This window comes from Ambystoma mexicanum, chromosome 6p (assembly GCF_040938575.1).
Source record: "Ambystoma mexicanum isolate Mex_15411 chromosome 6p, UKY_AmexF1_1, whole genome shotgun sequence".
NCBI lineage: Eukaryota > Metazoa > Chordata > Amphibia > Caudata > Ambystomatidae > Ambystoma > Ambystoma mexicanum.
The window spans coordinates 552,421,056-552,447,170 of record NC_090935.1 but is presented as its reverse complement, the minus strand read 5'-3'; the positions used below and the strand labels follow the sequence as shown (position 1 = coordinate 552,447,170).

The 26,115-nt window shown below is 50.5% G+C and overlaps 2 long non-coding RNA genes across 2 annotated transcripts in view; one reads left to right on the top strand and one right to left on the bottom strand.

Moving 5' to 3' along the window:
* Nucleotides 1-9,821: 9,821 nt before the first annotated feature.
* LOC138511588 (uncharacterized) lies at nt 9,822-22,018 on the bottom strand. The gene is made up of 2 exons (XR_011280635.1): nt 21,944-22,018; nt 9,822-9,938 (listed from the first exon to the last, which is right to left on the bottom strand). It is a non-coding gene; the product is annotated as an uncharacterized lncRNA (long non-coding RNA).
* Nucleotides 14,060-26,115, top strand: part of LOC138511589 (uncharacterized) — a 42,517-nt gene continuing 30,461 nt past the window's right edge. The window contains exon 1 of the long non-coding RNA XR_011280636.1: nt 14,060-14,906. This is a non-coding gene — a long non-coding RNA (uncharacterized lncRNA). The remainder of the gene's footprint in view (nt 14,907-26,115) is intronic.

Sequence of the window (26,115 nt, the reverse complement as noted above, 5' to 3'; positions counted from 1 at the left end):
GGGTAGGCCCGCCAGCTCCAGATGTTTGGGAGCATGCTCCATGACACCTCCATTAACAATCCATTTACCCCCATAATTTGGGTATGGGTTTGTTCATGCCCCTTATCAAGCACATTAAGAATCATAGTTAGCACAGGAAAGTCAGATCCTAAAACTGAGGGTTCTAACAAATTTCGGTCAGTCTCAGCATCTGACTCAGGGATCCTCGGCTCCAAAGTTGGTAGAAACATAGCTATTTCAGGTTCAGATAATGTGCGTGTGCCCAAGGAATTCACATTAGCAAGGATTTCAGATGGTGAGCTGGATTCAAGATTCTGAAAATCATGCATGGTATCATTACATTTAGGATAGCTGCCATTTTCAGAAGGGAAGCCTCCCTTGCCTGATTTTTCAGGCATATCCGGCAATTTGGTAAACACATGCACATCCGCAATATAGCATCTACTTTACTTGACCGGGTTCGATGGGCCCAGCAAAAATCTCATTTGCTTCTCTAATACAGCCTCGATGGCCAGGGCAATCATTGAGACATCAGAGATTCTTGTAGTAGTAATACCCATTTTAGATAATAATTCCCCTTGATCAAGTATTTCAGGGCAGTGAATCATTACATTATGTTCATCTTCCTATTAAAAGTCTTCGATGCTATAGCTCCACCTACTTTATCAATAACCTCAGGAATCTGTGCATTAGTTGATTCAATTTTGGCAGACCTACATCACATTGTTTTTCATCACAAATTGATGTACCAGATCCTTGCGAGACTTCCATTTCATTTATATCTAACACACTAACACAGGCGGACTCAATGAAACCTTCTAATTGATCATTCCTCTGTCCACTCGGCGCATCATGGATTTTCCGACCACTACGGAGCCCATTAACCATCTTAGTAACAACAGGTATACTACGGATACTAAGCCGCAGTCCAAAAAGGATTACCCAGACCTATATTTTAGGCAGCCACGCCTTGGTAGACGTTTCTCAAGTTCTATATTCAGAGATCATGAAATTCAAAATGTAGAGATCACAATGAGGTCTACCCGCATTAGAAATTGAATTAACAGTAAACAATACTAATAGTATACCTGGTCCGGCCCGGCCGCCGACCAGTTGAACAGTCCAACAGTCCGTGCACTTGCCAATGCACTTCCTGGATGCGTGCGCAGGATGTGCGTGCACCAGGATTAAATAGAAGGTTGGGTCTCTATCCGGGGGTGGGGGCTCTCTGGCATCTGGCACGAGTCTGGTGACGTGACTTCTATTAGAAAGAGAAAAAAAGACTTGTTCATCACGTAGTACTCGTACAGCCGTACAGCCGTACAGCCGAGCAGGCAGTGTAAAGTAGCACAAGAACTTAGTCCAACAAACTTGGAACGCGTACCGTGTTTCACAGCACACAAGGCTTCCTGTTGCTGACTGCCTCTCCTCCACAGTAGTAGGAACCAGTAGGAAAACACAAGACGGGTGAGCAGCACGGCCAGTCCAACAGTCCGAGCACTTGCCAATGCACTTCCTGGATTCCTTTATTGGTGCAGCTTCTTGGGCTGTGTGTGGATCAGTCTCCTCCCTCTGCCACTGAATTGTATGGGTGCTTCTTCCCACCACGTTCCCCCAACTTGAGTGTCCATGCATGCTTCCTCAGATGCCTAGGTCTACCTCTATGCACGCAGCTCTGTTTCCATGCTTGCGGTCCTTTAGTCTACCCCTTTTTTCATGTTAGGCTTCTGAACTGTTTGTTACATGTATTGTTTGTTATGTGACGCCATGTGTAGCTTCTGTGTGGGCTCTCGTTATAGGGCTGTGCTTGTATGGATGTGGATAGCACTTTTTTGGAGCGATGTGATCTCTGACAACTTATGCAGCGTGTGTACTCACTCAGTATCTTCCGCCGTGTTCTGAGCTGGTACTTGCTGCCGCCCGCTCAGACGACCAGCCGGTATATGTATTACGGCTTGGGGTGGGGTGGCGCGAGGGGGGACGCCATGCTCATGGGCGGCACTCCATGTTGTGCCAAATGGTGCTTAATTCTGCTTCTGTGCCGTGGAGTGGCTTGTGCACGGGAGCCCTTTGTCACTCCCCCCCCGGCCCGCCGTTATAACTGCAGCTTCTCCGATCTCACCTCTGCTGTCAAAGTGCTCTTCTGCACTTCTCGCTCCACGTCGGGTTACACCTTCCCCGGGCCTCGGCTCAGCTGTTCCTAGTGTGGTGTTCAGGCCACTTATTACAGGTTTTAGGCCGTAGTAGTCTATTTGTGCTGCTCCGTTTTCTGAAAGTAATCCGATGCTCCCAGCTTACAAGGGTTTTCTCTACACGGCATCCGCCATTTTACTTTCCTGACACTCGCTGACCAGCAAACCTCTGTCGGCTCGTACTTAACGATCTCTGCAGCTTTTCCTTATTGCTTGCATCCATCTGTGCCTGCTACCTCTATGTCCATGATGTTCTAATCACAGGCCACTACACGCACTATAGCCTACTTTTCAGGCGCGGATTATTTACATCAGGAGCTCCAGGAACCACGTCCTTCTTACATGGCTGCTTAGCCACGCCCCCAGCCAAGAGTGATAGTTGCTAAGATCCTAAACTTTCGGGACAGGGATACAATTCTACAGGAGGCTAACTTTACAATGGAGGTACAGTGACAACGGAGAACCTACGACGCAGTGTGGTGACTATGAGAGCTGAATATTAGATACATGGTGTTCTTTCCAGCTAAACTCAAGATCGTGGTGGAAGGGAAATCCTAGCTTTCTACATCGCCACAGGAGGTGTGGGACTGGCTGGAGTCTAGGCCACTTCGTCTGACGCCCAGGGAGCAGAAAGAGAGACCTGATTTGGAGAATGTACTCATTCAGAAGGGGGAAAGGGAGAGTGCAGGCATGCACCTGGGATGAGAGTTGAGGTCGAAAGGGTAACACCTGCTTGAGGAGGGATCGGGGGAAAGAGGGGCAAGGAAGAGGGAGATGCTCTTCCTTATGTTTTCTTCTTTTCTGGGATAGGTGGAACGGGGAGGGACGGAGATACCCCCGGTACACCTGGTACAACTGGTTGTCCGTCCACGGGGAGGAAGGGAATGTGGACAGTGCAACTGGGGGTTGAGTACAGGGGAGGGAGAAGGGAGAGGTGGGGAAGGGGGAGGGGGTTGAGGGTGGGGCAGAGATGGGAGATGGAGGGAGGGTAAGGGATAGGAGGGAGTTGTGGGAAGTTGGGGGGTTAGGGAGGGAGGAGCTGCTGTCTGGAAGAAGTGGGGAGATGTGGAAGTGAGACTGAGAGGAGGCCCTGGCGATGGGAATGCTGACCGTAAAAAGGAAGGGGAAATAGCAGATGAGGGAAGGAGGGGGAGGTTGACAGATCGGGATGGAGCCACAGATTATACCTGGATTATACCTGGATTATACCTGGATAACTCAGTGGGGATCACAGAGTTAAAGATCCGAACATGGAATGTACGGGGGCTGGGAACGACCCGTAAAAAACAAGCCCTGATACAGGAGACACATTTAACTAGGGCCGATCTGGTGAGATTAGGGAGACAATGGGGTGGGCAAGTGAATGCTAACTCATAGTCCTCGCGGGAGAGGGGGTGCCAACTTGGGTGGGGTGCCGCTACAGGTGGAAAAGGTCTTGACGGATGAGGTGGGGAGAACAGTGGTGCCTCTGGGGAAATTGGAGGGATGAACGATATGTCGGGCAAACATGTATGCACCAAACATCGACGATAAGGGATACTTCCCATCTGTATGTAAAATGGTAGGAGCACATAGAGAGGGCCTGTTTGTATGGGGAGGGGATTTCAACTGTCAATTGGACGTGAAGTTGGATGGGCATTTCAACTGTCAATTGGACGTGAAGTTGGATGGGGTGGGTCCCCACAAGAGGCAGACGACAGCGGCACTACACAGGGTGATGGAAGAGCTAGACCTGATTGAGTTGTGGAGAGAGGCACATGGTGAGCAGAGGGGGTTCTTATATCACTGGTGTACATGGGTCCTACTCTCGCTTGGAATACTTGTTGGTGGGTAGAGAAAGATATTATCTATTTGAAGGGATGGAATACCTAGGACCACTCCCCCTTAGTGGCAAAACAACTGGGAACAGAATGAGACCCTGGCAACGGAGGTGGCGCATGCAGGGGATGACGCTGAAGGATAGTGCTTTTAGGAATGAGCAGCAGGGAGGGATAGAACCCTATTATGAACAGAATGCAGAGTCAGTGGCCTCGGTGGGGGTATTATGAGGGGCCTTTAAGGCAACTATAAGAGGGGTTTGCATATCCACCACAGTAGGCACAAGGAAACATTTGTAGAGCAGTTTGATGCAGGCCAAAAAGCAAGTGGCGGAATTGAATAGGGAAGTGGATAGAGGGGGGCAGGTTGGGGACTGATTGGCCCAGGCCTTATCGTCATATAACAGGACCCTGGTGAATCTCGCAAATTTTGACAGTAGCAAACAAGATGTTCGACTACATGGAGCAGGAGACAAAGCGGGAAAGCTAATGGCCTGGTTAATAAACAGGGAGCTTCCATGCAATCCGACTACCACGTCTAGATGTAGACCGGACGGAGGAACTGGAGGGTCCGATAGAGGACGACATACGTGGGGCACTGTGAACGATGAAGGAAGGTACAGCCCTGGCTTGTGATGGGCTTCCAGTCAAATTTGACTGCGAATATGTAGGCCTCCTGGCCCCATGGCTCAAGAAGGTGTATGAGGAGGCATTTGAGCAGGGCACCCTCCCGGAAACCATGATAGAAGCTATTATAACAGTACTGTTGAAGGAAGGGAAGGACCCACTGGAATGCATGTCGTATTGTCCTATTTAATTTCATTGCTAAACGTCGACTGGAACATTTTGGGAAAGATCCCGGTGAATAGACTGGTGGGAGTTGTACATCCGGACCATTACAGATTTATTGGGGGCAGGAACACAACATAAAATATTGGCCAGCTGCATCACGTAATGGACCAGGTCAAAACCCAGGAGGGGGAAATGCCGTTGACTTCTTTCGATGCCATGAAGGCTTTTGATTCTTTATAATGGAGCTGGCTATTCCGGGTTTTGGAAAGGTCTGGGTTTGGTACAGAAATTCTTAGATGGCTGGGGCTATTCTACTATAAACCATTAGTGGTGGTGAGAACTAATCATTGGGTGTCCGACCAATGGGAGCTGGGCAGAGGGACGAGACAGGGTTGCGGTGTCTCTGATTTTATTCGCATTGGCTCTGGAACCGCTGGCTGGGTATATACGACAAGAGATGGGAGAGGCTGGGATCCTGGTATGGGGGGGCGTGAGACACGCGTTATCACTCTACGCGGGCAGTCTGTTGCTATTTGTGGTGTACCCAAGGAAAAATCTTCCAATGTCGCTAGAGGTCCTGGGGAATTTCGAAAAAACTATCGGGTTTTCGAATAAACAAGAAGTCCTTACTGTTCCTGTTATAACTGCTGAACCCATATGCATGCATGTTTGTACATTGCCGAACCCATACCCTCACCCAGAATAATTTTGCTCACACATTGTCAAGTGTTGGCCATAAAAGGCTGTACGTTTTATTGTACAGATATCGTTATGCAAATAACAATAATCACATATCATAAGATAACAATACTTTTGGGCACCGGGTCTTGGGGTTACCCCCTCTGGACAGTGCCCGCCTTCTCATGTCCCACGACTTGTTGTGGGCACCGTACAGTGCCCTGTACTTCTTTTCTTTTGTTCTTCTCCCTTATTTGTAGGGTGGGAGGGTTTTGTGGTAAAGAAGAAAAGTTTTGGAAGGCACTGAGTAAACAGTGTACCTCCTGAGTGTGTGGGTCCCCGTTCAGGGTCCACAAACTGTTTGTGTTTTCTCAAAGCATGTCGCTCTGTATTTATAAGACCCAGGGAAGCCCTGGGTCTTTCATCTGTATAGTAGTGGGGGCTGTTGTGTTCCAGCCCCCGGCCGGATAGCCGACTATCTGGCCCCCTGGGAGGGACAGGTCTTTGAAGCTGGTCCCTGCCTGCCTGTTGGTTTCCTTCTGTGCTTAGCACCCAGTTGCCTGAAGGAAGGGTGAGGTGATTGCTCACACCTCACCCTTCCTCAGCATTGTGCTGAAACAGACTGTGTGTCTCTTCGACTGTGGGGGGAGGAGAGGAGCAGTGAGGGGGAGAGGTTGGGCTGCCCCTCTCCGGGCCTGCTGATGGTAACAGCAGTTACCCTGCCTCGCTTTGTGAGGCACTGCAGCATTGCCCAGGAGGTCTTAGGAGACAGTAAAAGGGAGAACCTGCCAGACTGGGGGATAAGATGGGAGAGGGAATCATTTCAATACTTGGGTATCCATTTATTTCACGAAATGGAGGAAACATTTGTACATAACATGGGGAGAGCGCTATCTAAAATAGGAGAGACTATACAGTTTTGGAAAGGGTTACCCTTCTCTCGTATGGGAAGAGTGGCGATATGCAAAATGGTGATACTCCTGAGACTGCTCCACTACTTTACCAATATACCATATGTGATTGAGAAGGTGTTTTTTTTATATGTTGGATGGAAGAATTGGGGAATTTCTCTGGGATACGGGAAGGTGGAGGGTATCACTGGCGATGCTACGACGCCCAAGGGTGGAGGGTTGACTTGGTTTACTGGACTTTAAGGGCTATTTTATAGCAGCACAACTGCAAATAGTGATGGAATGGGGCAGTCAGGTGGATAGGCTTTGAAAGGGTTGGTGGGAAGTCTACCGACACACCGGACTGGGACGGAAATGCTGTGGGACTCAGTAGGAAAGAAAGGGATGACAAATGTGGTACAGGTGGTTAGAGAAAAGTGGCCAAAATACATTCAGAGGAAGCAACCTAAAGGATTGTATAGTGTGGGCTTTCCCTGGAGCTCGGATGTAGTGTTCTGCACAACCAATAGGTATGGAATGTGGAATTGGTAGGAATGATCCCTGACTTTAGGTTCCAGAGTAAGAGTTGGAGAGACTGGCTTAGAGTGAAGGGGGCTGGTGGAAGTGGTCTCATGTACTTGACTGACTTCATATAATAACTTTATGCCTCTATCCTGTACAAGAAACAGAAGTAAAAGAGACTTATCAGTGGCCTGCCTCTGAACTCATTTGTTCATAACAATGATCATTACAATGGCGACGAGAATTTAAGAACCTGAGGGAAGGCGAAACAGTAACGTAACGATAAAGTGACAGCAAAGGAAGAAGACAGCAGTGTTGTAGTCACGAGAGGAGACGACACCCAGGAGACATCCACCAAATCCCCCCCACACCTACCTGGGCCCCTAAGGTGAGCGATCCCCTGCCCAAATAAATAGTTAAGGGTTTAGCTGTGCGGGGCACCTGGGGATGTAAGGCACCTCAGGAGGCATCATCAGAGAGCTGTTAAGAGCGCTGTAAAAAATGAACGGAAACGGGAGACGTTTAAGCGAGGTACGCGTCTCCCAAACAAAAGGAAAAACCAGAGCGCTGTGAGGGGCAGTTACCAAATAGCGGCTTTGAAGAGGTTTTGCATAAGGGCCATTGAGCAGGCTGGTGCCTTTTATTGTCGGCTGAATCGATAAACAGCTAGTCGTAGCTGTGTGAGGGGCGGTACGGGGAAGTCAGCTGTTGCCAACAGTTTGTGAGCACCGCCACAAATTGGAGCGCTGCCTGGCCAGGGGCAGTGTTGACGTGGTCTGTGAGGGACTTAGCGGGGAGATCCCCATTGGACACCCCCACCTCCTTAGGTCAGAATAATAGTACATTGAAATGAATACACAGACAACTTTTTTAAAGTTCTTTGGAAAACACAAGGTCACAGTTTATTTGGAGCAAGACAACTTGGGACGGTCCCAGCCACATCACAAAAAACAGTCAGATACGGGTGAACCATGTCACCTCTTTAGCCACTGGCCAAACAGTCAGATACGGGTGAACCATGTCACCTCTTTAGCCACTGGCCAAACTGACAAAAACTGCTGGTTATTCCAGCTACACTGGTACTACCAGCAGGACACTCAGGGGCACTGACCAGGAGATTGTTGGCCTAAAGGCCTAAGTAAGGGAGTCAGTGCCCGTCGAGGGATCGGCTCGAGCCCGGCCAATCCCGAGCCGCTGCAGCTGCAGCGTGAAGTCCCTCATTGGCTAGGACCGCCCCGATACTCCGCCACGCTTTGATGGTGGCTCCCGCTGCCATCAATGCCCCCAAACCTTAGGACCTTACTTCTCCTTAAAACTTTCCTAAAATCTACATCGTTACCATATTCACCATTGGTTTACTGCAACCAGCCCTCCTTAGCTCACCAGGCGGCTACTACCAGGAGAACACTGGTTACTACCAGTAGGACACTGTCCCATATTTGCCACTGGCACAAGCTGACAACGCTTCTGGGTACTACCCGGAGAACACTGGTTACTACTAGTAGGACACTGTCCCATATATGCCACTGGCATAGGCTGACAACGCTTTTGGTTACACTCAAAATCTTACCGACCTTTGATTTGTTTGCCCCAAGACTTTACTATCAGGCGTGGGTGGGTGGGGATTCACACCAGGTAACTCGTGCGCCACGTCACCTGTATTTGTGTGGGCAAACGTCCGCGACCTAACTTGGCCGGATTGTTGCCCCCCAAATGACTTAACCGGCTTGGTGCCCGCCTCCCCTGGAGTCCCCAGCGAATAGCAGGCAGCAAGGAATGCCATCCCATTCCAGGAGTGCCGGCCACACACACCCTCGGTACCCTTGAATCCCAGGTTGTGGCCGATCGTCCATCGCGTACCTTTTTTTTTTTTTTTTTTTTTTTTATTTTTTTTTTACACGTGTCACAAATGAGTGGCCGATCAACCACACTGCGTCATCTGCGGGGAAAAAGCATACCGCACCATAAGTTTTTTGATCCCCCAGGATCCAACCCGCCCAACTACCCAGCCCGGCCCTTGAGTGCTCATGGTATCTAGTATTCTTCTGGGAATGCACTGTACTGGGGGCGGACATACAATCGATAACTGCCCGACTCCCACCTCCCCACCTTCATGATCGCCCGTGGAGACGCCCTGCTGAAAGGCAGTGGTAGCTGCGCCTATCCTGAAACTATGGGTAGACCACCCCTCCCCCTGAATTCCCAAGGCCTTCAAGGCCATTGTCAGCACCTTGCGAAATTGAAATACAGAGAGGGGGAAGTGTCGACGTGGGTTAGCAGGGGGCCAGCGCTTGTAGTTCTTATTTGTATAACCTCTAGAAAAAGTGCACAGGGCAGCAATACGCCAGGGGGGGGGCCCCATGTAGGCATATGTGAAAACCTTTTCCTTGCTGATCCGTCTTGCTTTTCCTCAACCATATACTGACCCCTTCACCTGAGTCTTTGTGGAACAGGGATACATCACTTAAAGCAATGTCCCCCCCCAGATGTGTCTTTTTTGGATGCAGAAACTAGCTCACTAATCCTAAAGGCCCCAAAAAAGGCCCATGCAAACGCCAACCTGAATAGAGCCGTTTCGTATTCGCCGAAGCATATGCTAGGTAATATGGCCAACAACCTCACCATTAACCCAAAGTCAATTGGTTTGCGCACGTCCTCAGACCTTGGCTCCGAACGGGCCCAGCCTTTCCTTTCCATGCCGAGCGCACACAAAACCCCTTTGTGGGATCACCCCTCACCTCCAACTTGGAGTGGAAGGCAACCGCCGCCAGGTGCGACGCCGCCCAACTCTTTGACAATCCTTCTGAGTGCGCCCAAACCACTAAAGTGTGTACCTGTTCCTCCGCGGTCTGTTTTTCACACTGTAGATAAGAAATCACCTCTTGAACTTACCATACCTTGCTGGTATCTGCATCTTAATCCGGGCATGAGTGAGCGCTCACTCAACTCTGCGAGTGCCCTGTCCACACCACCAACTGCCACCATTCCTTTTTGAACTGTGCTCCCTCAAGCTTGCCCTCCGGGTGGGCATTCCGGAACTTGGACCACTGAAAGCGAGAAAGAGCGTCAGCAGCAACATTTGCAGTGCCCGGCACATGTCGAGCCCTAAATTCAATGTTATGATATAAACATACTTCCACTAGTTTTCTGAGCAAGCTCAACATTGCTGGGCAAGAAGCAGACTAAGTTAATGGCCTGGACTACTGCATTGTTGTCGGACCAAACCGAAACCTCTTGTGAATCCTAGGCCACAACAACAATGCGACTACAATGGGGAACATCTCCAGGACCATTATGTTTTTTGTTCTGCCCTTCTTGCAACTCCCTTTATGAGCCCCTAACACCATCATTGTTTAATCCCACCAGCCGACCAGTAAGGCGACCAGCCTGCCTGAACTACATTGTTCAGTCATAATACCTGGCAGCTTGGCCACCAGCCAAAGTGAAATCGTAAACCCCTTGAATTTACAAAGACCAAGAGGACGCCGAACCTAAAAATGGTGTCCTAGGCGACAGGCTGCTGACTGGTCCCTTTTCTTCTAACAAAACAATCGCTTCATGAACATCAACAGTGACTGCCGCACAAGGTTGTGAACCTCGGTGCTGCACCAAATGGTCCCGAAAAATCTGTGCCGCACCATTAACCACTGTGGCTGCACCCTCAAAATAAATTAATTTAGCATTTTATATAGCGTTACAAACCCTCCGGTATCTGAGCGCTGCTTATTATTGCCCAGCGTGTGGTGCTCATTTATCGACCTCGGAAGGATAAAAAGGATGAGTTTGTCCCTGCCGGGATCCATTGTCTTTCAGCCTTGAAGCCTGAAACCGTATTATCCCACAAAAGGTTCCTAATCTTTGACCTTAAACTTATGCTTTATGGCGGCAGCTCTGAGATCCATTCGTTCCACCTTACATTATAAATTCCACTTCCATCTCTTTTGAAAGCTGGGGCTACGGCCGAAAGTAAACGAAGGAAAGTAAAAACGAAGGAAGGAAACATAAGCTAACTTGCCCCACCTATGCCCATGCGGCAAACCTTTCCAGTATCCACCCCACATCAATGGCAGTTAGAGCCCCACCGATCGATGCAGCCTTTCCCGGAGAGCAGGGAACCACGGGGCAACATGGTAAACTTATGCCTGACAGACGGCATTGTCTGGGTGGCGGGGTGGCATAGTTAGCAATACAGCGTACTCACGACCCGACAAGGAAATTGCGCTGAAATATGAGACATTGCCCAAGTAAAGCCACACTTAGGACACCAGTCTAACATGCTTGGGAATTGCACTCCCTTCTGCGGTGCTCGGGACAATGTGCCTGTAATGAGCGGCTAAGACACCTTTGCATGGCACTCCAAAGCAGTAACACACAATCGTCCATGCAATGACGGTTTTTTATTTGAACCCAGTGTCTCTGACCGATGCAGCATGAGGGCATAACACCAACCATTCACCCTTGCGGCGTGGTTGAAATATACCGATGCACGGTGCTTGTCCCATTGTTGAAAGAGGGTAGTGGGCATACATAGCAATGCAGCGCCACACACTAGTTAATATTCCGCAATCGCGGCCAGACAAGGAAAGTGGCTGAATTATATGGCACACTGATATAAAGCCACACATAACCAAACATGTGCTGAACGCGAGGCCTCGTTTATACCTCCCCCAACCAAAGGTGGTCCTTATTCATCCACCTCGTGAGGGTGAAAGGCAGCCTCGGACTTGCTCGGGTTTCAAATCTGCGACCTGTAGAGAATCTACAGGTCGCCTCAGCAAGCGCTGCACCCACTGAGCTTCCCTTCTGGCTTGCATCATCGTGTAATCCCAGTTAACGCCCCCACCCTGTTTTCATCACTCGAAACAGATGGACCAATAACATACGCCAAATAAATGAATCCACTCTAAAAACTCTTTATCCTTCACAATGGCGCGGAATAATAAACGCATGCCAAACCCACCGACATGTCCCACGGCGAGCGGTACAAGTGGCGCGGCAGCCAAGAAAAGATAAAATGTCAGATAAACCATAACGCCCATTTCATTGCACGTGGCACGGCGGCCCAGTGGTGCCTAAACATTGAAAATTGCACCACATCTTACCACCCCTAAAGGTACAGGTTTGCACCGCGGCTGTACAGCAATCATTAACGAACGATCGTAGATTCAACACACACCCAGCATCCCATGACACGTGGCGCGGAGGCAGCGCCAACAGTTTGAAATATGTACGCACCTAAACATTCAAATAAGCTCCACGGCCTACAACCAAAACAGACGGGTTTGCACCGCAATAATTACCAGTGGCACGGCGGCCCCAACTATCGTATGTTATATAAACTACAACCCGCATTTTATTAAAAGTGGCGCATCGGCCACAACTATCGTATGACCAACTACAACCAACCACCAGCATTTCCTTGCACGTGGCGCGGCGGCCTCTTAAACATTTTAAGATGTATGCGTGCCAGAATATTAAAATCTCGCTAAAGAAACGTGCGTACGACTGGCGCGGCGGCCCAACAGCTATCGTACAATATGAAAAATTATTATCTTTTTAAAATGCCCCTTAGGTTCCGGACATTGGATTAGAACACGGGTCTCCCGGCATTACAAGCCCAAGCCCTTACCGCTTGAGCCACTGGCGGCTTTGCTAACAAAGAAGCGGGGACTGCTGAGAACCGAACTCAGGATCTCCTGTTTACTAGACAGGCGAGACAATTGGCGCTTGTAAAGGCTACAAACCCCCCTGTACAGAGCGCTGCGGTTTGGTTCGAACCCCCAACCAATTTAGATAATAATTTCGCACTTCTATGGTGCTGTGAACCCTCGGATCTTTGTGCGCTGTCCCACCACTACCCACGGTGTGTGGCGCTCCTCCATCGAGCCCGGAAGGACAAATGGCTGCCCCGCCGGGATCGGAACCCACGTCAGCAGACTCTGGCATGGATGTCAAAGCATTGCTCTACTCGCTGTGCCACTCGTCAGGTTAGATACTAATATTTTTGGGACTATTATAGTGCTATGAACCTTCTGGGTATCGGAGGATGCAAAAGTTTGAGTTTGGCCCGCCGGGATGCAAAAGTCTGAAAAGCTACTTCAAACACCAGAAATTCTTTGTTCACGAAATTAAACGCGGCACAGCGCCTTATATAAAAAGAGCCGGTCATGTAAGGCATCATTACTACCCTGATGCACGGCGGCCCTGTTAACATCCCAGCAGTTCGAAGGCCATCCTATAAACAGAAACCACATAAAAATCGGCCTTGAAATAAACGCGGCACAAACGCATGAGGCACACAAATGCGGCACGGCGGCCAATAAAGACAGAACATGCCTTAAACCGAAGAGCTAACCACTGGGCTACGGAGATCCTATCCGTTAAATCTTCCCCAGTGGATACACGAGGCCCGGTGGCCCTGATAAATGCATGCGGCGCTGATACAAACATAAAATGCGGCGCGCCATTATATAATCAGAACAACGCGGCACAAAAACATAAAATGCGGAACATAATAATCGGCAATACATCCCCTGGAGATAGCAGACAGGGGATTAGAACTCAGGTCCTCAGCACTCAAAAACCAAGGACTTACCACCTGAGCCACTGGAGGCTTTAGTACCCGAGGCACATAACTGCAGCACATCACTGCGGCACGGTGGCCATAATACAAACTACTTCAACAGACCCGATACGTGTGGCTCTTGAATATAAACGCGGCACAGCGCCTTAATAATACAAAGAGCCGGCCATGTAAGGCATCTTCATTACCCTGCTGCACGGCGGCCCTGTTAACATCCCCCGTTTCGAAAGCCATCCCATAACAGCCAGAACATGCCCCAAAACTTTCTTTTAGATAAAACCTTTCCTGGTGGCACATGAGGCACGGCGGCCCTGATACATGCACGCGGCGCTAATATTCACTGCGGCGGGCGAATGCGCCGCGGGACGCGGCATGGCAGGCGCCGCCCCTTAGTGGGGGCTGCCGGGCCAGAGACCTGCCCCCCCCCCCCCCCCGAGCCTCAGCTTCCTGGTGGCCCACGGGGGCGAGGGGGGGAGGGGCCAATTCACGAAGGCAGGGAGGGGGGGGTCGAGGGGGAGGGGGCCGCCCCGGAAGTGGCTGGGGGTACCGGGGATTGTTTGGGGGGGGGGACAGGAAGCCGGGGGGGAAGACCCTACAAAAGGGTAGGATCGTCGTAGGAACGATCACTTCCTCCGGCTTCCTGCCCCCCTCCCACGTGTAGCACCAGAAGTATTTGTTCGTGTTGCTGTTCCCAAGCAAGAAGAGGAAGTGTTCCAGCCAGAAGATGAAGGGTTCCGGTTTTATCGGGGTTCCAGCGGAGCAGTGATAAGGATGCAGCCAGGATGGTGCGTCGGGTAAGGAGCGGCGTAATAAGCTTGGCAAGGGCCAGTATTGGATAAAAGGTTAGTAGTACAGTCGGCTGGGTGTCGAGTTGCTGAGAGCAGGGGGTTCCAACAAGTTATTGGGGAGCATTGAACTCCCACTGTTTCCTGCTGTACGTCAGGTATGCCGGGCCAAATGGTACTAGTGTACGGGGTTGCCTTGCGACATGGGGTTAGCCAGCAGTCGGGTGACCTTGGGTGAGAGGGGCTGGCAAGGTTGGGCAGTAAGGGGACACACTAGTTTGCCGTTACCCAAGCCGGCCTGTGTTTACAAGGATAGACGTGGTTATATTGTAGGCGTATGTCTTTTTGCGCATGTCAAGGCGGATTATCAAAGGCCCAGACAGGTTTGTCATGGTGGATTGCACCGGTGCCGCGCTTCCGGGCATTCAGGGGTTAAAGTGGCCGCCGTGCTGCATAGGAAATGCTGAGAGAGGATCTGCGGTTCAGGTGCGTTTTGCAGAGTTGTACGAATTAGGTAGTATGCGTTTTGAACGTCGATTTTGTCTATTATGGTTAATGCAGATGCAGCACCCTGTTCCGCTTTTCGAACGGAACCCTCTTCCTCCGGCTTCCTGCCCCCCTCCCACGGGGGCACAAGAAGAAGCATGGTAAGTTGGCCCACAGGGGGGATCCGGACAGCGCTGCTCGGCGAGTCGGGGACAGTCTAGTCCACAATAGCGCCGAAAGCGGGTGTGTCTAGGCTCTTGTGTTATGCCACTGGCGGGAGTTTGCAATGAATGCTTTTAATCCGGGATTATAGCGAACTGCCCCTGGGGGTGGGGGGGTCTATTTGGCGGACATTCGTTTGGCAAAGAGTGGGTCGGTGGGCTATGGGGGCGTCGGGGGGGGGGGCAGAGCGGGAGCGATGCAGGGACTGGGAAAGGTAGAGGGAAGAAAGAAGGCACAAAGCCTCTGATGGATAGAAGGACCTGATTGGTTTGGGGAGTGAAATCGTGGGATGCGTGGCCTCAGGGTCAGTGAGTTAGTGGTCCTGGTGACAGCGCCTTATGCGATGTGCGTTAGCCTCTGCGCTTTTCGTGACTGAATCTCGGGGGTTATAAAAAAAAAAAAAAAAAAAAAAAAAAAAAAAAAGTTTAAAGTGCGCTGTGACCCGACCTTGTTTCTTGGGGACGGTCAGCCCACGTTCAGTTCATCAAGGGCTCTAGATGTGACTTTACCAGCCAGCATCGAAGCCCAGCCGTGTTGTCGCTTTGGCGCTGAAAACCGGCGGTAGCCTATGTCTAGGCGCTGTGTGTTTTCAGTTACGCGAACGCAGGCCCAGAGGGAAAAAGCGATTTTTCTAAGGGTGGCATGCATTTGGCTGAGAGGCTCAGGAGGGGCGGATTAGTGCCACTTTCGGGGGCTGGAAACTGTGAAGATGCGTCTGCAGGCGCTATGTATCTGACCTTACTCGCGCGTGTCGTGCTAGGGGCTGGTCCGTTGGGCGAGGCCTGCTGCTTGATTCTGATTGCATGGCATGAAAGGTCGTGGCCCCCATAATGTATTATTTTGAATGGGGAAATGTTTTGTTATAAAGCGCTTGTGCATGGCATGAAAGGTCGTGGCCCCCATAATGGATTATATTGAATGGGGAAATGTTTGTTATAAAGCGCGTGGAGCCTGCGTTGAAACGCGTGCGGGTTATTCTTGTGTTGTCGATATCTCAGAGTTCTTGCATGTTATTGCTGCGTCGGTCCCCTGCCTCTCTGGTGAAAAGTAAACGCCGGAGACCGATTCGTGGAATATTTGCCCGGTTCAGGGTGACAAAAATGCACTTTGCACGGTTACATGAATCAGGGGTTGTGTCGGCAGTGCAGGGTCGGTTTGGACCGGGCAAGTGTTCCATGAATTGGAACTTGGGTAATCTGGGGAAGAGGCAGGGGGTTCTAAATAGGAATCCGGGTGCATATGTTATGTCAAGACATGCATTAATGTGGTTAGAGGTATATATGTATAATGTTGGGTCTATATGTGTAATGAAGGGGATTGGATATATGTGTATGGTGAAGGGACATGCCATTACTATGTACTTCAATGAGATACGAAACGATATTGTTAGCATCTTCGGAGACATGCCCCGCGCTTCTCGGCGCTGGATATTTGGCATGTTACGATAACCCTGCTTTTCATTGTGGGTGAAAGTTTACTCCAGGGGAAACTCGTACCCCACAGTCCAGTAACCCTCTGGAATATCTTTCCTGCTGCCACTCGGGGTGTGTTTGTATACAACGAATATGGGAACGGAAAGAAATATCCATCTAGCGCCAGCCGAGTCGCATCAAGGCGCTTCCTCGCCTCAAAGGAATATTTAAAAGCGCATTTGGTTTGAGTCTCGCACTTTTGGGGGACTTGGGGGACTTGGGAATGTGGAGTGCTACTCCCCTTACTAACTTTGGGGGGACATGCGGAAAAGGGGTGTGGGGGGGCACTGCACACATGCACGGTGTCGGGCAATACGGGGATTCCTGAAAACCTGGACACGAAGTCTGTTTTAGCTCTCGGTCTGGGTGCTCTCCTGCCATAAACTCCTTTGCGAGTCTTGTAGGCGCATACGAAGCACTATACTAATAACAGGTGTTGTTATCGCCTCATAGCTGTTAAAATAAAAGACTTTCCAAAGGGGTGCTTTTGTAAATAAAGTGCGCAGCTAATGTCTTCCAATAAGAGAGCGTTGATGGGCAGCCGGGCACGAATTCAATGCCGACAGTGGGTTTACGGGCGTAAGGTGCACCGGCTAGTCGTGATTGCAATCAGGGAGCGGGCCAAGGGTCCGCAGGCGGTCAGGAGGTCAGGTACAGGCCCTGATCTGCCCGGTGGGACAACCCGCCCCAGCAATGGTTGGAAAGCACGTGGCGGGGTAATTTACATGCGTTTCCCGGGTAGGTTGGAACGGGGGTGAAAATGCGGCACATTAGTGGCTGCGTTTTCTAGCAAGTCAACAACGGCGCAGCTTAGACTAGCAGTCTGGTAGCCTAGTGGTCAATGTCAGCACCCCTCCATCCAGCAGTCTTGAGTTCAAATCCCGCTGAGGGAGGACAGATCTTTTTAAAGCTAGAATCACCAGGTTTTCGGCAGGTCAGATAGCTCTGCATGTTACTGTGCCTAAGTTGGTGTCGTTGAAGAATGGAGGTGGCATCGGGAGCACGTAACTTCCACCCTCAGCACGGGATTTAAGATTCTGTCGTGCACCGGGGTTGTTTGAGTAGTACGGATGGCACACTAGTGTGCGCAGGGGTTGCTCTGCAGGGAGACGTTTCTAGTAAGGAGCCACGTTTCCAGGGGACCGCTATGGGTTATGACATGGGCCGGTAAGTATCAGCAATTGATCCCGTGCGGGTCTCGGATCCCCACGTGGCGAACAGGGGAGTTATAGAAGTGACCAGCCCATACGCCAGCCTTCCCCAAAGCGCTTGGAAGTTGGTGCGTGAATATAAAACCATTAGGGGTTTTTCGTGGGCATAGTGCTTTTCACCATTCGGGCGCTTGGCACAGGCATGATGTTCAGAAGTGTGTGGCGTATAAGTACGGGCGTGTCAGGATGTGCATCTCGATACTCACCTCGAGTATGGGCAACCGTTTGGAATTTACATGTGCTAATATAGCCACTGCGCTGCGCAATGTTGTTAAGGAATATAAGCTTCAGCAGAGCTTGCACGGCGGGTTGGTTTGTAGCATCATTTTCTAGGTTACACGCCCTCCCCAGCCCACTTCTATGGTGCGGTTAGGTATGCGAAGGCGCGTGGGTGTCCAGCGCGAGGGAGGGCCCGGCTTGGATTATACGGATCCTCTCATCCAGGCAAGCAGTTTGGATGTAACTGGGGGTGTGACAGTGTATTTTAAAATAAAGGGGCAGTCTGCGTGGGGCAACGATTAAACGGATGTTTGGATACTGCTTAAGAATCCCGGTAGGGCTAGTGGGAACGGAACCCCCACTGGAGCAGGGTAAATAAAGGCATGATTACTAGGTGCGCAGGCATAAATGATGAATAATGGAAACAGTCACAGCAGTATGCAGGTTGGTGCATGTCGTACCAATTGCGGGGGGGGGGATATGGCACGTAATATGCGCTCTGTAAAGCACTGTTACTACTTCTTTTCGTACACTTTAACCACCGGAGGGGATATAAAAAGGGCAGCATCCACTCTCGTTAAAGGGGTCAAACACCAGTGTGGGGCCAGTCAATGTTTCAGGTGGATATTACGTTGGAGTTTAAGGGAAAAAGCGCAATGCGGAGGAGGGATTTCAACAAGGGGACTGTCCACAAGGGGGGGGCGTGTTAAGGGGGGGCCGATTCCTCACTGTGCGTCCCCCCTCCCACAAACATTGACACGCTAGGGTATGTGTAACTTTCTCATTCCTACCAATCGGTCTCCTCTATCCATACTCAAACATGTCTGCATTCGGCGAGCACTGGCCACGATGGCTCGGGTGAGGGTAGGAGATGCAGGAAGGAAAAAATGGGGGAACTCTCTGCCGCCGGCAGCCCGCAGAGAGTCTTGGAGGAGTTACATTGCGATCCCTGTAGCAAAGCGCTGTCAGGCCCATAGGGGAATGCACAGCCAACAGATTAGACCTTACGGCGCCCCAGGAGTACTAGACTCAGGGGAGGCCCTGGGAAAAGGGGAGGGAGATAGGGGTCTTGGAAACTATTCCGAACCCAAAAGAGAGGGCCGGGGGGGGATCAAAAGAACGAAGCTCAAAATACAACAAAGGTATACAAGGGGAAGCCCCCCGGGGGGAAGGAATTGGGGGATGAGGGTCTCGAGTAGAGGCTGTGTTAGAGAAGAAGTTGGGACTGTGAGTCTCAGTAGTATGGGACACTAAGACATATGGACATCGCAGGACGATGACTTTTTAGGCAGGGAGAAAGTGGTGGTGGGTCGGCACCGGAGGGCGGGGCCGGCCCGGTGTATGTATGTGATGTGGGGACACTGTCGGTGGTGTCTGTATAGGAACTTGCCAGGCGCCAAGGTGCGGCCTGCGTTAGATAGAAGGGGAACTGGGGGACGCAGAAAGGGGAGGGGGCGGGCAGAGCTGCAGTTTGGGTCAATGGACCAAAGTTAAGAGGAGAAACAAACAATATGGATGGGGGCAAGCGGCAATCAACGACAGATGAACACGGGGTAGAGAGAAGATAGACAGGGCCGGGGTACCCCAGAGGCGACTGCACGACGCCGACGGGGAGGGGGTGGGGGGCGACCCTAGGTAACCTCACACGGAGTAGAAGAACCTGTGGTGTGGTGAATTACGGATCACATGTAAGATAACTCCAAGACTTTATGCAAAATAAAGCTGCCGTGGCATTAACATTTCCAATTGTACAACTTGTCTCCGCCTATTATTGAGCGCACAGGGAATGTGAAGGAGGGTAGGCCGGCACGGGAGAGAGGGTGGGGGGCGGGACCGGGGAGGGGCGGCTGGGGGGAGGTGCCGGCCTACACAATACCGGGGCTACTGGTGGGTTGGGTGGTGGGCGTGCAGTGGGGGGAGGTGAATGGCGTTAGGATGCCCCCGCTACGGCGGGCGAATGCGCCGCGGGACGCGGCATGGCAGGCGCCGCCCCTTAGTGGGGGCTGCCGGGCCAGAGACCTGCCCCCCCCCCCCCCCCCGAGCCTCAGCTTCCTGGTGGCCCACGGGGGCGAGGGGGGGAGGGGCCAATTCACGAAGGCAGGGAGGGGGGGGTCGAGGGGGAGGGGGCCGCCCCGGAAGTGGCTGGGGGTACCGGGGATTGTTTGGGGGGGGGGGACAGGAAGCCGGGGGGGAAGACCCTACAAAAGGGTAGGATCGTCGTAGGAACGATCACTTCCTCCGGCTTCCTGCCCCCCTCCCACGTGTAGCACCAGAAGTATTTTCCCACCCGCCCTCCCTTTATGAAGAAATGTGTTGTAATGAATCTGCTTCCTTTTCAGGTCGCCCGGCGGAGTTACATTGCGATCCCTGTAGCAAAGCGCTGTCAGGCCCATAGGGGAATGCACAGCCAACAGATTAGACCTTACGGCGCCCCAGGAGTACTAGACTCAGGGGAGGCCCTGGGAAAAGGGGAGGGAGATAGGGGTCTTGGAAACTATTCCGAACCCAAAAGAGAGGGCCGGGGGGGGATCAAAAGAACGAAGCTCAAAATACAACAAAGGTATACAAGGGGAAGCCCCCCGGGGGGAAGGAATTGGGGGATGAGGGTCTCGAGTAGAGGCTGTGTTAGAGAAGAAGTTGGGACTGTGAGTCTCAGTAGTATGGGACACTAAGACATATGGACATCGCAGGACGATGACTTTTTAGGCAGGGAGAAAGTGGTGGTGGGTCGGCACCGGAGGGCGGGGCCGGCCCGGTGTATGTATGTGATGTGGGGACACTGTCGGTGGTGTCTGTATAGGAACTTGCCAGGCGCCAAGGTGCGGCCTGCGTTAGATAGAAGGGGAACTGGGGGACGCAGAAAGGGGAGGGGGCGGGCAGAGCTGCAGTTTGGGTCAATGGACCAAAGTTAAGAGGAGAAACAAACAATATGGATGGGGGCAAGCGGCAATCAACGACAGATGAACACGGGGTAGAGAGAAGATAGACAGGGCCGGGGTACCCCAGAGGCGACTGCACGACGGGGAGGGGGTGGGGGGCGACCCTAGGTAACCTCACACGGAGTAGAAGAACCTGTGGTGTGGTGAATTACGGATCACATGTAAGATAACTCCAAGACTTTATGCAAAATAAAGCTGCCGTGGCATTAACATTTCCAATTGTACAACTTGTCTCCGCCTATTATTGAGCGCACAGGGAATGTGAAGGAGGGTAGGCCGGCACGGGAGAGAGGGTGGGGGGCGGGACCGGGGAGGGGCGGCTGGGGGGAGGTGCCGGCCTACACAATACCGGGGCTACTGGTGGGTTGGGTGGTGGGCGTGCAGTGGGGGGAGGTGAATGGCGTTAGGATGCCCCCGCTACGGCCATGATACAAACATAAACAGCGGCGCGCCATAATAAAAACGAACGTGCCCAGGAGACTCCCCACCTTGCATTAGAACTCAGGTCTCCAGCATAACAAGTCCAAGCTCTTACCACTTGAGCCACTGGTGGCTGTGCTAAACAAACATAAAATTGGGAACATATAAATCTGCTTTCCGTACACGCGGCACAGAACTGCAGGACGATGGCCCTAATGCAGACCGAACCCTCCATAAAAATGCCTTCGTGGTAAAAAATCATTACGAACACACGAGGCACGGAGGCCCTGATATTAACTGCGGCCCTAGTACAAACCAAAACGCCACAAATTCCTTTGTGGTAAAAATTCCTTTGTGTACCCACGAGGCACGGCGGCCCTGGAATTAATTAATTTAAAAATCAGGGGACAGACGCGAACCGGCGACCCTTTCCATACCAGCTACAACAATTACAGCCTGTGCCACGCGATCGGCTATGCAGCACTCGGCGGCCCTGAATTACCTAAGGCAACACGGTTGACCTCCCCAGTTCGGCGCGTCCCCACCACGCAATCCATAATTTAAAAACAAAAGGAGATTGTGAAGGGGGGGATGAATGACGGTCGGCCCCAGCGCTGAACGGCGTATGCATCAGCAGATACTGCATTCCTCGGGTCCGCTCCAGCTGGCGCGGCGGCCAGCGAGCAGACCCTTCTCCCCTCCCCCCGATACTTACCAACTCCGTTGATTAACACTAGGCGGGAGCTGCAGGAGCTCTGGACATTGAGAAGTTCAGAGAATAATGACGTCGGTAGGTTTTCCAATGTCTGCGGAATGTTTGAAGCATGCAAAGAAGGTTACTTTCTCTAAGGAAGAGAATGTCAGTATGCTGGGGGACGTCGCAGCGAAGCACCAAGTGGAATTATCGAGCGCAAACGGCTGACGCATACAGACAAGGAAGAAACTTCGCAATATGGAAAAAGGATCAAGGTGGCTGTTTTGGAGGATGGCGTTAATGTCGGGCAGACTGATTCTGCGACAAGCAGTAAATTTAGTTTGGAGGACGTCTCTCAGCAACAGCAGGACATAGATGAAAATAAACCAGTAATGAAGTGGGCGCACAACAAGTGCAAGAGATAAAGGTGCATGCAAATAGCTGTTGGAAATACCATGACAGGGGCGCTGCTTTTATGCCTTTGAAGAACTCGATTCCCATTGGGATGCAAAAATTGGGACATTGCCTTGCTCGTGGTGCATTAATTGGAGAAGAAGCAGACGCTTCTATGGTTGTGTTGGAAGAGTTAGAGCCAGACTTTTTAAAGTTTTTCAAAGAACCGACGTTTATAATAGGAACACTGAACATGGAAGTAGTAGATGTGATGTGAGGCCTATGTGAGAGTGGATGAAGAGAATGGAGAGGTTAATTGTCGTGGACTCTGTCAGTTTACATAGAATGAAAAGTAACATGATGCAATAGAATAATCAGAAAATTATTCCACAGGTTGTTCGGGTAATTTATGGACTATGGAGATGTTTTGTAAAATTAAAATACATATAAAGTAATTGCACAACAGTACAATTTGGTGTGTGTGGCGAGTGCTTCATAGAGTGAGTGATGGCTCTTCAAGTAGTGTGAAAAAACGCCAGTTTTGGAGAGGGTGTAATGGGAAATAGCTACAAGTTTTTGAAGGGGGTGTGTCCCCGGCAATCGCCACAGGTTTTGGAAGGGGTTTTAACTCGGCAAAGGCCACCCGTTTTTTTTTTTTAATTTTTGGAGGGGGGATTTGACCCCAGCAATGCCACTGGTTTTGGAGGGGGTTGGGTACTCCGGCTACGACCACACGTTTTACAGTGTTGAAAGGGGTTTGTAACTCGACAGAACTGTCAAAGTTGGTGAAGGGGGTTTGGAACCCGACTTGTTGTCAAGTTTGGATGGGGGGTCTAGGAGGACTTAGTATTAGGATGTTAGATATTCTGTAATTGCAATGGGGTGGTTCTCTGTTCACAAGATAAGCTGGTCGGACGCTTTGCAGTCTGTGGTATCTTGATGGTTCGAGGGATCCGTTGATAGCCTATTGTGGAGGAACATGGTATGGTGTAGCAGGTAGACTAATATAGGGGATGTGGAGGTTGGTATATGTTTACACTAAATTGTGGAAATGGTGTTGGTACACTATTGTTTGGAGTTATGGTGGTGATGATGGTTGTATGCAATGTAGGATTAGAGGTCTGTGTGATGATAGATTGTCAAGTGAGTTGTGTCATTGGATATTGTTTTGGTTGTGACAAATGAATGGGGAGCTGGTCTTCATGGAATGGTCCATATGCAGGGCCCGCGTTTTGCAAGCATGTGATGGCAAAGATGGTAGTGTGCACAAATAGGTGCATCTTTTAGCGGATGTTGTGTGGGTGGGAGCTGTCCTTTAAGGGATTTCTCTCAGTTTCTTAAGAAATGGTCTGAGTGGTTTTAAGAGCTTTTGTTTCTTTTAGGGGAATTGGAGTTGGGTGAAATGTTACTTTACGTGTTTTTTTATGAAGGTGTACTATGCTCTTTTAACCTATGTTTTTTTATGCATCAAAGGGGGGAGATGTGTAGTGATCTGCATAGTCAATAGGTATGGAATGTGGAACTGGTTGGAATGCTCCCTGAATCTAGGTTCCAGAGTAAGAGTTGGAGAGACTGGCCTAGAGTGAAGGGGGCTGGTGGATGTTGTCTCATGTACAAGACTTACTTCATATAATAACTTTATGCCTCTATCCTGTACAAGAAACAAAGTAAAAGACACTTACCAGCGGCCTGCCTCTGAACTCCTTTGTTCCTAACAATGATCTTTACATCGGACCCAAAGCTAAGGCAGGCAATCGGGAGGGTGGGAACACAAAGGCTGCAGGTGAAGGGTTGTGGGGGACCTATTTGTGCGAGGGACACTCTTGACATTTTCAGAATGGTGCATGAAATACGGGCTCCCAAAGAGGCTGTTCCTGGCATATGGAGCAGTAGTTAACAGATTAGCGGAGCTATGGGAGGGAATACCTGATGAACCACTGGTCAGCCCGTTATTGCAAGTACTACTGGAGCTGGCAGGGGGGAGTCCAAAAATCTCTTGCATCTATAAGGCCCTACAAGAGGAAGTACAAGGGGAGGAACTGAAGGTGAAGAGTAAATGGGAAGAGGATGGTGGGTCGCAGATATCTGAAAAGGAATGGATAAAGATGTGGGAGCAGGTTCGGAGGGTGTCGCGGAACATAAGATTCCAACTAATTCAGTTTAACTTGTTGCACAGAGTATATGTGACTCCAACCAGGCTCTGAGCGATGAAGGGGACTCTTAGTGACGAGTGCCCGAGGGGTGGGAGGGCCTGGCGGGATACAGTCATATGGTAAGGCAATGCAGAATTATAGCAAGATATTGGGAAACTATGGTTAAAAGGGATAAACTAATTGTTAGGTACTAGGTTGGAGAGCAACCCAAGAGTATGCTTTTGGGGAATACTTTCGGAAGGGAAGAGACATCAGTCACAGAATAAGTTAGTGAGATTCCTTCTGATTTTAGCATAGTGCCGAATGGCTATAGCTTGGAAGCAACCACAAGGCCCGTACGTGATGCTGTGGGAGATAGATGTTCGTAGATGCGGGATGGCGGACTTGGAAATACTTCAGGCTAATCGTGACCTGGCAGAAGAGGAGGGGATAACAGCAGAGAGGTCAGATGTTGAATGACCTACGCATATCAAAAGATCTGAGACCACCATGCGACAAAAGGGAAGTGGGAGGAGGGTTGTAAGGGTGAGGGGAGGGAAGGGGGGGAGAAATGCCACAGAAAGAACTCCGGAGGGATAAGGACTATCAATCGGTTCATTTTTCAAGGGGGAAAATGGGAGAGGGTTAATGGAGAGAAGGGGGAGGGGGCAGGGAGTAATCGGTACAGGGGTTAATGGGAGCTCGGTCAAACGTGAAGGGGTTCAGGGGAAAAGGGGTTTGGGGGAAATAGGATTTTAAGTGCGTTTATCTGTTTCATTGCAAATGCCAATAAAGAGTGCTTAAAAATGAGGTGTGCTATGCTTCGTGTGTTATCACTCGCCTGCCTCCCTGCCCCTTTAGAAACAAGATTGGTCTGTGCTAATATTTGGTAGGAGTTGGTCTAGGTGGTTCGCTAAGACCTTGCTATAGATCTTAGCGTCAACATTCATTAGGGCGATCGGCCTATATGAGCCGCACACTGTCGGATTTTTTTCCCCTTTTGGGAGCAGGACTACTTTTGCCTCTTCCATGGACAAAGTCATTGGTCCCGTTTTCCCAAATTCGTTGAAGAGTAACACCAGGTGTGGAATTAAGGATTCCCTGAAGGATTTATAAAACTCTGAGGTGAATCCATCCAGGCTGCCAACTTGATGGGTAGTGCTATTATGGCCCTACGCACCTCTTCCGTCGTAATGTCTTGTTCTAGGTTCTCGCTCTCCTGTTCTGGTATTCTTGATAATGCACTGTTCTCTATGTATCCCTCCTGTCTTTGCTCCGGCAGGTTGTCAGAACTGTGAAGTTCAGTGTAATATCTAGCAAATTCTTGATAGATGCCAGCTGTGTCCGTGCTCATGTCCCCTCCCTCCAGTTTTAGCTTTAGTATAGTGTTGGTCTTCTCTTCCCTTCTTAACATACAAGTTAGGATCCTGTCCGCCTTATTAGCTTTAATATAGTATTTTTGTTTGAGGAATAGTAGGGATCTTTCTGCTGCCCTAGAGTTTGTTATTTCCAATTGATCCCTTATGTTCCTGTATTCCCTTCTTGTGTCTCCGCTCGCTCCCACTCCCATCTTGGCCATAACCTTCTTTAGTTTATCCTTCAGATCTTTTTCTAGAAGTCCTAATCGTTGCTTTGAACGCATCCCACCTCGTCTACAACAACGTATCC